This window comes from Mercenaria mercenaria, chromosome 11 (assembly GCF_021730395.1).
Source record: "Mercenaria mercenaria strain notata chromosome 11, MADL_Memer_1, whole genome shotgun sequence".
Lineage (NCBI taxonomy): Eukaryota > Metazoa > Mollusca > Bivalvia > Venerida > Veneridae > Mercenaria > Mercenaria mercenaria.
The window spans coordinates 69643714-69655294 of NC_069371.1; positions in this window are offsets into that span (position 1 = coordinate 69643714).

Here is an 11581-nt window from a genome sequence, read left to right on the forward strand (position 1 = left end):
TAATCACATGATCAGCATTTTCCTATTTCTTACAATTCATGATTGTGTTTTGCATACATTTTAATTCTTAAACTTGACAGTGCATACCCTACAATTGTTTAAATGTTTTGTAATCAAAGTAACGTATAATTTGCTTGTGTTGTGTAATTATTTAATTTTCATAAAATTTAATCAATGGTTATGACGACCTGTATGATGATGATGATGATAATAGTAGTGATGATAATGATAATAATAATATTGAGGATGAAAATAATGATGACGACAATTTATCTTACTGCGAATTAAAGCTTCGTATAAGATCCCTCAAAACTACATGAAAATATATATATAACATATATCGTATTTCTGATTTTCGTTTAGATATGTTTAAGACCCGCTCAGAATTCAACATTTTTGGTTGTTATTTCCCCTTTTACCTCTCCCATTCGTGTGTATCATTAAAACGAGCCCAGCCCCTGATGTAGACGAAACTGCCTCAAAATGGTAGCAACGCATTTTGGTAGAAACTACCAAAATTCTGTCCAGTTATGGTAGTCACTACCAAAATTCGGCCGAGTTTTGGTAGTCACTACCAAAGTTCGGCCGAGTTTTGGTAGTCACTACCAAACTGCGTTAGACCGAACAAAGACTAGTGTATCTGACCATCTTGGTTCCTTTATCACATTTTTATTTCTAAAATTAACCGCTATTTCTTCCACATTTCAAAAGAATCCTCCGAACGGTGATTCTTTGCGGGGCCTTCCTCTACTATGCTTTTGGAAAGGTAGATACTGGGTCTGAGAATTCCTGTAAACTTAATTATTTCTCAAAAATGCTCTACTCTATTTAAAACAAATCGAATTTGATGGATTCTCCATCAGACAAATTTTTGAATTTGTACGTGCAATGGTAGCATATGAAAGCGAAATATAGAAGGAGTACGCACTTTTTTATTCCTATGACCCGTCTCTCAACTAATCGTAGCAAAGTTAAAGTATCCGGCTGAGAATCTGTATTCTCTGGCTGAGGATCGGTACACTTTATCTGAGGATCAAAAGAATCTGTACGCTCTGGCGCTAAACTTTCAGTATTCTTTGGCGAAGGATCTGATTACATGTAAATTTATAAGTGGACGCCAACTTGGACGCTGGTACCGACGCCACCTCTGTGGAGGTCCTAATGTGATATATGGTTCTCGTTCCAAGTCGCATAAAGTATTTATCCTGGATATTCAGTTATTATGATAAGGCTCATGTTTCAAAGATACCAACATTTAGTCGAGTAATGGACAGACGCTTAGCTAATGTGCAACTGAACCTCAACTTTAAAACAGATGTAACAATTCAGGAGTGTACATTTGTGCATTCAGTCCAACGGTAGTCCTACTCCCTGGGGTGTACGTAAAGATTTTTCCAGCACCAGGTGAAAATACGAGAAAGTTATGCCCGGTTAACAAAAATACACGTGCTTGATATTTACTCTGCCAACCTTGATATCTCTCGGTGAATAAATTAATCGGTAACCCTCGGAATTAAATTTTCTACGGGACTGGATTATTTAATTGCATTTAACTTCACTATATTAAACAACATTGAAAACTTCTAAAGATTTTGGTGGATAAATGTTGCATGTCTACCTTGCATATACTTTTAAAGGTATTATACAGACCGTCTTATGTGACCATTTCTCATGAATCACTAGAATTTTAACCTCAAACAGTCTATACTTAATTATGAGCGTTTGTGAAACCTGTCCCATGTTCGGGTCATGCGTCCGACGCATCAAATAATTGTGGTAAACAGTTGTGCCAAGTTCCTTCAATATCTCTCGATATATATGTCAAAGTTAGACTCACGTGTGTTCCAATGGTCCTGCTTGACTGAATATATTTTAAAGATTGAAAGGTCAAGGTCGGTTGAGTTCCATCATGACACTCCTTGAAATGATATTGCTCATTTGTCACAAAATATCTTTTCATTTTTTTTTTTGCAAATCATGAGGTTTTTATTAATACCGTTTTTCGTTGGATGTGTACATATCCGACGCGCTTTGGTACTACAATTCTGTAAACTACCAAATTTCGTTGAGTGTAACGCGTTTTGGTAGTGAATACCAAAACTCGGCCGAATTTTGGTAGTGACTACCAAAACGCGTTGCTACCAATTTAAGGTGCAACAGAGCTAACCTAAATAGTGTCATTTGTACAATCTCGTGATAGTATTATGTTCCACAGAGCGAAGTATTGATAGTGTCATTTTACCATTTTGAGATAGCATTATGCTCCATAGAGGCTCGCCTAAATAGTGTCATTTTCTCCATAGTGTATCGTCTAAATAGTGTTATTTTTACCATATCGTGAAAGCATTATAATCAAAAGAGCCTCGCCTAAACAGTGTCATCTTTGCCATCTCGTGATAGCATTATGCTTCATAGAGCCTCGTCTAAATGGTGTCATTTTACCATCTCGTGATAACATTATGCTTCATACAGCCTCGCCTAAATAGGGTTATTTTTACCATCTCTTGATAGCATTACGTTGCATACAGCCTCGCCTAAATAGTGTCATTTTACCATCTCGTGACAGCAAAATGCTCCATAAAGCTTCGTCTAAACAGTGTCATTTTTACCATCTCAAGATAGCATTATGTTCTATAGAGCCTTGTTTAAATAATGTCATTTTCACCATCTCGTGATAGCATTGTGTTCCATAGAGCCTCACCTAAATAGTGCTATTTTTACCACATCGTTATAGCAATACGCTCCATAGAGCCACCTCTAAATAGTGTCATTTTTAACATCTCGTGATAGCATTATGTTCCATAAAGCCTCGCCTAAATAGTGTCATTTTTACCATCTCAAGATAGCATTATGCTCCATAGAGCCTTGTTTAAATAATGTCATTTTCACCATCTCGTGATAGCATTGTGTTCCATAGAGCCTCACCTAAATAGTGCTATTTTTACCACATCGTTATAGCAATACGCTCCATAGAGCCACGTCTAAATAGTGTCATTTTTAACATCTCGTGATATCATTGTGTTCCATAAAGCCTCGCCTAAATAGTGTCATTTTTACCATCTCAAGATAGCATCACGCTCCGTAGAGCCTTGCCTATATAGTGTCATTTTTACCATCCCTTGATAGCATTACGTTGCATAGAGCCTCGCCTAAATAGTGTCATTTTAACCATCTCGTGACAGCAAAATGCTCCATAAGGCTTCGTCTAAATAGTAGTGTCATTTTTACCATCTCAAGATAGCATTATACTCCATAGAGCCTTGCCTAAATACATGATGAAATGTAGTGTCATTTTAACATATCGTGATAGCAATTTGCTCCATAGAGCCCCGTCTGAATAATGTCATCTGTACCATCTCGAGATAGCATTGTGTTCCATAGAGCCTCGCCTACATAGTGTCATTTTACCATCTCGTGATAGCAATATGCTCCATAGAGCCTCGTTTAAATAGTGTCATTTTCACCATCTCATGATAGCATTGTGTTCCATAGAGCCTCACCTAAATAGTGCTATATTTATCATATCGTTAGGGTAAAATGGGGTAACTGGGACACTTAAAGAAATACTGTTGAGAAATATTTTAGAAAGACAAAATATAAGCTGGATTTATTGATATTTCAGTATGCGCAACCTATGTAATATATGACGAATATAAACTTTTACAAATACCTGATAACCGGAGATTAACTTTAGATTAATTAAACATTGGTCAAGTGTCCCAAGTTATCCCACCCAGTTGGGGTAACTTGGGACATTTTAGTTGCATTAAAATTGTGTATATTACAGTCGCATTTATGAAAATGAATTCATTTATTTCCACAGATCAAAACAGAAGTCTAAACTGAAAATATAGCTCAATATAAATTACAATTTATGACTGTTTTGTAAAACAATGATGCATAAAGAAATCAATATGTCCATTTTTTGCCTAAATTATGTCTTTATTTCTTTCAATATATGCTTATTATATAAATCGTTTAAAATGAAAAATGTTATAAGTGTAAATAACTATGTTTGAATTAAACATAAACTTGACATAATCCATTATGTACTTATAAATGTGATTTTTACACTTTAAATTGATCAAAATTTTAAACAGTCTTAAAACAGATTTTATCAAATGTTAACGGGACAATTGAAATGTGTGTCTTTTCACAAAGAAATAAGGACATTAACTAGCTTTTTGCATACAGGAAGACTCGGGGAGAAGGGGGTGAGATGTTAAGGGAATGAAGGCAGGGTTAAGTAGATCTAGAGGGACACATGGGCATACGCTCTCGGAAACTATTGGCAACTGTACCTAAAATGTGTTGTCTGACCAATATTTGGTGTTTGCTTTAGCCAGAATATTTGGCACAAAGTCATATTTTAAAGGAGTAATTAACAAAAAAAAACTACCCAGTTGGCTTGACTGTCAGTTGGTTTCTGCGCTTCACCTAGTATAAATACTACTTATTAATATAAGATTTGCCGACAGTTTCTTTAAATATGAAAGAAATATCAGTATTTGCCTTTTAGACTATCAAATATTCTAAACTCAACAGATTTTACGCGGAATGAGTAGGTGGGGTTTACGGAACGATCTCCCTTAAATAAACTTATGTAACTAAACAGTTACTTGGATCATGTAAACTTGGTATCAGGCAGAAAAGGTTCAGTAATTGCACCCAAGTTAAGCTAATATAGATTATGACCACGCCTGTGAACTAGTGGTATACTTACAAAATATCAGAGTTTCATCATTACTATCTACTTTCTTTCCTTTTTTCATTTCATTCGTGGAAAACGATTAAAAGTTGACAATTTATAGTGGTTATGTCCAGTTATGTACAACATTTTATGTACTATCCATTGGAGCATATTCCCTTTTTCTTCCAGCATCCAGTTTGTTCAAAAATAAAATCATGGAGAACTTTGATCTTAACGACAGTGTCCCACTTGCCCCAATACATTAGGGTAAGTGGGACACTTTTGAAAAGGAACGTTCAAAATAAAGTATGTTGTTATTTCTCAAAAACAAATCTCATTGTATGAAATAGTAATGTGATACCTACAGTTTTGCTACTCTTCCCATAACTGAATGTATCAACACATACCAATATAAATATTTTGGACTTGCCATATTTCACAAACAAGCACCTGTTTTATAACGTCGTTGTCTGACGTCAACGCAACGATTCATGACAGGCCACTTTATTATTCAAAATGAAAGTCATTAAAACCAAATTATTATACTTTTCGATAGAATTTTAAAAAGATAATGCCATGCCCTTGATTTGCAATGATACATAATACGCTTCAATATTTCAAACAAGTTTAATGCGATATTACATATATACGAGAACCAGCTTCATGCTTCAAAATTATCATGACGTCACATTTATGATCAAGCCGTATCGAAATTAAATATCTTTAAGATCTTATTGATATACCGATCACATATAAACAAATACATCTATAAAGTCAGAAGACTATTTCTACTGTGCGTTTCACTAGACAGGAACATAACAAGAATATTTTAATGCATCATCTGAAAAAAATAGACATACTTATTTACAGCGTGTAATTTTATGTTTTCTTATTTTTATTTAATTAGTAATACCCTGAACATATGTCTAAGAAAATCGATTCTTAAAATAGTTTCCAATCCATCGGTAGAAAAAGTTTTGTCAAAATAGGCTTTAACACTGAATGTTCTTTTTCAACATGTGATCTTATTTAGGGAACGTAACCAATATTTACCCCAATTTACTAAAAAGTGTAAAGTGTCCCAGTTTCCCCATTGTCCCAGTTACCCCATTTTACCCTATAGCAATACGCTCCATACTGCCTCGTCTAAATAGTGTCATTTTTAACATCTCGTGATAGCAATAAGCTCCATAGCTCCTCGTCTAAATAGTGTCATTTTCACCATCTCGTGATAGCATTGTGTTCCATAGAACCTCGCCTAAATAGTGCCATTTTTACCATATCGTTATAGCAGTATGCTCCATAGAGACTCGTCTAAATAGAGACATTTTTAACATCTCGTGATAGCATTGTGTTCCATACAGCCTCGCCTAAATAGTGCAATTTTTACCATCTCGTGATAGCAATATGCTCCATAGATCTTCGTCTAAATAGTGTTCGTCTAAATAGTGTCATTTTCTCCATCTGGTGATAGCATTGTGTTCCATAGAGCCTCGTCTGTATTGTGACTTTTCTTCCATTTCATGATACTATTATGCTCCGTAGAGTATCGTCTAATAAGTGACTCGTCTACCTTCTGGTGACAATATGTTGAGCGACACTTCTATCATTTCGTGATAGTCTTGTGATCCACAGAGCTTCGTCTAATAAGTTCTACCATCTCGAGAAGGTACTGTGCTCCAAAGAGTCTCGTCTTAACAGTTGCACCTCTATCATTTCGTGACAGTATTTTTCCATCGAATGTTATGATGAAGACTTCTATGAACGTAATCAATACATACTGAACCGCGTTAGAAGGTTAAAGGTCAGTAATTCAAATCCTTCTTTGTTTCATATAAAAAACGACAACTTCATGTCGTCTTTACGTATCTTTAGAGAACTTCACTTTTTCCTACACCAATTTTTCATGAAAGTTCTATCACAAATTAACGAAAAAATGGAAAGAAAATAGGGGGTTGAATAGTTCCTAGTGAAATGCCAGTCGGTTGTGGTTTGCTACCCTAAAAATGGCGCATATTTGCTCTCCTCCGCGCAATAAACACCTACTTCCGGTTTCGATCTGCAAAACTTGCCATGTGGGTTGTATGAACATGAAAACCGTCTCATTTCATGCAGAATGTATTCTAGTAGCGAAAAAGTGTGATTAAAGCACTCGTTCTACACGAATTTGCGCAGAAAATGGGAAAATTAGGATCTATTTATTATGGACTTCTTTTGGAAGCACATTTTCGACCGAATTATTGACCTTATTCCTTCTATAGAAACGCAGCATTTATACAGCTCTAAAACCTAGTTTATGAAAAGGTTTTGATTCAAGATTTTTAGGACAGCTACATTAAATGCAAATCATACAAGACAAAAAAACAACAACATGAAATTGAAATACATATTCGAAGAACTGTATGCTTTACGAGACACATACTACAAAAAAGGAATCACTAAAAGATCTGGAATTCGCTAAAATAATGAATTTCGCCTAATATGCTGATCGAAGCGTGGGCCGCGCCATGAGAAAACCAACATAGTGCGTTTGCGACCAGCATGGATCCAGACCAGCCTGCACATCCGCGCAGTCTGGTCAGGATCCATGCTGTTTGCTAACGGTTTCTCTAATTGCAATAGGCTTTGAAAGCGGACAGCATGGATCCTGACCAGACAGCGCGGATGCGCAGGCTAGTCTGGATCCATGCTGGTCGCAAACGCACTATGTTGGTTTTCCCATGGTGCGGCTCAATTTATCAGCTTGATGAATAAATACTACTCACTGTACTTGTTATAGTTAATTTGACTTTAGCGTTTAATTGTGGTACTGTTTACAACTTTGTACCGAAATGTTCGCCTTCAGGCTGTTTTGTTATCGGTTTTTTGAATTCTAATACTTTGTAGCTCTAGTATTTTTCATAATTAACCTTTTTTTCTTCTAAACTTCAAAAGATCCTTAGGAACGCGGTACCTTGAAATTTCTATACGTGGCGTAAAATCTCCCCGCTAGAGATGGAAAAAAGTCGAATTCGCCCGTATCTTCACATGCTTTTATTGAGAGTCAGTAAAGAAGAGCTAGACCCGAATATACTTGATATGTTCCTTGAATTCGTAACTCCTTTTACTTGCATGAATATTTACATAAACTATAAGTTTTGTATAGAAAAATAAACGGAACTGGTGCAATAATATCAAGGGTGGCTCTTTCTTTGAACTGACATCATTCACAAAAAAAGAAGAAGAAAAGAGAGTTCAAAATGGAGTGTTTCGAAAAAAAATCAAACCGAACATTAAATTGTGAATTAAAGCTAGATGGTAAAAGACTAAAATCAAATCTATGTGTTTTGTTTTTTCTGGATTTAAGGATATTTTAGATAAATATCAGGAACTGTATTTTTATTGGAAGGCAATTTATAATTTAATGCCTGTTTTTCATACTCGTTGTCTGTATATGTTTTATTTTATCTACTAGTATGAACTTTAGTGTGTCTCTACATTACACTGCTATGTGGTTACGGTTTGCGGGGGTGCGTGGAGGTGGGGTGGGGGAGGTGTGTAGTTTTTACGTCGGTGGATTCGACGCCAACTCTGCTACGAGACTAGAGGAAAAAATTGTACACATTTTCCTGTCAAATGATAACTGAGTTTGGAATTATTGATATTTTATGTTCATATTAATATCACCTTAACGAAAACTTGTTTATTCAGCCTGACTACGAAGTTCACTGCCCTGAATCCGGAGCTGAATGAAATACGCCGTACAAAGATAATTCACGGATAGTTAACTTTTATCTGACAATTGCCCCTTGACGTACTATATTGTCGATCTTTCATCTGATACCATACATATTAAGCATCTTTAGGGGGTTCGGTCTTCCGCCTGACCGCTATATCTAAATACAGACATCGTATTAGTGGCTTAGATATGGATACGATCTTGCGTTGGTAATGTATGTACGTGCGGACTGTTCTTGCATTACAATGTATCAAAAATTAAAGAGTTACTGAGCTTTTTTATTGCTATCCGCCAAAAAATAAATCAAGTTCAAAATGATTATTTTCGAGTGATTGTACTGAAAACTCGAGACATATTTTATTATTTAAGCCAATCCCGCTTCCTCCGAAGGCACCGTGTATTGGTTCTTTAAGGCTACGAAACTTTAGCCTCAGGATTGACGATAAAACACATCATCCACACCAATGCTCCAACACACCTTGTAGCATCGCTAAAACTCATTAATTCAATCAACTTTCGACAAGTTTTAAAAGTACTTATCTATTTTGCTTTATTTACACATGGAAACAAATTAAGATTTTATCGTCGAATAAAGAATTATATGCGTCCTAAAATTATAAAAACAACACTGATTTTATGCACGAGAAAATCACTGATGAGATATATTTTGAACATAACACACCATCAATGATTACTATCTACAACCTTGACGACATTTATCAACGAGCCGCCGCAAACACGTAGAAACAATGATTTTATCATCATAATAACGTCATTTAACGTCACACTTTTAAAATTCTTTTTCAATTGACGAATTATAACACTAGATGTTTATAATCTCTGTTCATCTTAGTACGAGCTATAAAATGCTATTCGGTCAGCATCAATGCCCATAGTAAAAAAACTAGAATTTTATTTTTTCTCAATTTTATTATTCATCTTGCCAAACAGCCTATGTTTTTGTACTATACTTCTTGAAAGTAATTCTGTTTCAGAGAATTGAAAAAAAAAAAACAATAACAGATATCTGGAAGTTTTTAGGGTATTTTAATTCTACTGTCTTGAAATTTTAGGTAGAGTCCAAGCATGATTATCAATCTTTTTTATTCAACAGTGTCCAATCTTAAACCAGTAGACATAATCAAATGCGTTTATAAGGAAATGTTAGATTTTTTTCCGTTAAGAAATTGCTGACACGCATTTTTTTCTCGAATATAAATTGATACAGAACGGCTTGACTCTTTTAAATACATTTTACTTTGAAAATTATTCAGACACGTGCAAAAAAGACAGAAAATTTGTGAAATGGATCACCAAAATTATTTTATTTTGTTATTATATTATTAATTTTGCTCCTCAGTCATTTATCAAACAAAAATGGAAAAATTGCCATTATTTATGAATTTAGTTACAAATTACCGACAAATTACGTAAACTGATTCGCAGTTTATCTTTTGCGTAATTTGTGACAACAGAGAGTCATTGTCCTATAACAGGGGCGGACATAAGTGTGTAATCCATGACCCGTTGTCCTCATGTAGCAATCTGAAAATCTGGCATGATTTCAATTTGGTTATGAATATAATTTAGTGGTCTAGCATCGAACATTCATTTCGGAAATAGTGCCAGGTAAAAACGGTCAACTAGTTAAACGGTCGCACGTCTCTGCACATCACCTCTCTGTACATCACGTCTCTGTACATCATTATAAATTCAATTTTGACCAAATTACATCCCTATCCTCTAAGTTTCAAATACTTGTATAAATATACATCTATTACATACGTAACTTTACACAAGAATGGAATTTATAATGTTCTCAAAACCTCGTCTAGACTACATCATTGATACCTATACACTTCGATAAAAAGAGACTTGCTGAAATGTAATAAAGTTAATTAAAGAGGAAGACTGTGTTAGTGACACGGCCCGGGGCTCACTGTCGCATTGTAAACCATCGCGTCTGGGTGCTAACATAACCATTATTACGTGTCTTTATCCGAAAATCTGTAACTGTCCAAATTTATTTTAAAAGATTACAGACGGTGATAAGATCTTTATCCACTTAGATAATGCTTTCCTATATTGTGTATTACATACATCTATTTTCAAACCAGATAGTTCACTTACCAGTTCGTTCTGTTCAAAACTCATAATGCCTTTGTTTAAAATGTGGTTGCCACATTTTCCGTAATGAACATAAAATTACATTAATTTCTTGTTAAATCCTATTTCTGATAATTACTTTCTTTAACATTTATCAAAGGTCTGAATATTGTTGAATATACGAGAATGTTTTTATTGAATCTATTGTTTTTATTACCTCCCTTTAATGATCTAACTATAACAGTTCATGTGCAATATTAAATGTAAGCACGCATAACATCTCTTTATCTGTTTTTAAGATAAAAATTTAAAGCATTATGGACCTTTAATGTTATAAAATATCTGCAAGTTGCTCTGGCCCGTGTTCACAAAACATTTTCAGTCTCAGCTGAGTTTGATAATGAAACTTTATTTGTCATTTGTGTCTAAATGGGATGTTTAAAACTAAATTTCAAATTAATAACTATTTTCAGGTGGCTATTCAGTATTGATGGTCGGTCTCAGTTGGAATTTAACCTTAAGTTTTCGTAAAATTGATATTAAAATTTCAAACTCAAACTCAGCTGAGACCGAAAAATGTTTTGTGAACACGGGGCCTGGTTTTTACGGAAGAAAAAAAGATCTAAGAAAAAATCTTTTGTAGAATGCTAATTCTGTTCATCATTTTAATATTAACAAATCCTGAAGTTTGAAAAATTTTGAAAAGGTTCTGTATAACATTATGTTTTTGAAAAGAAACCATACTATAGTTTTACGAAAATGGGGAAAAATAGAAAGAGAAATCTTTACGGAAAATCGATGTAAACAAAATTTTTACTCAGTCAGTGCTAATATTCAATAAAAAAACTCTTGGGGGCGGTCTCTGACTGGTAATGAAACATATGGCATCTTACTATATGTACTGTCAGTACTGATAAAAACGACAAACTGACACTAGGTAAGGAAGCCACGGACGGAGCTGTCAGTCTATCGTCAGAGTAGATGTTTTAACATTTTCTTCTGTTCATCCTGGTCTGTTTGACTGTCTCATAATTATGCGATAAACTCCATAAAATGTAACAATATAT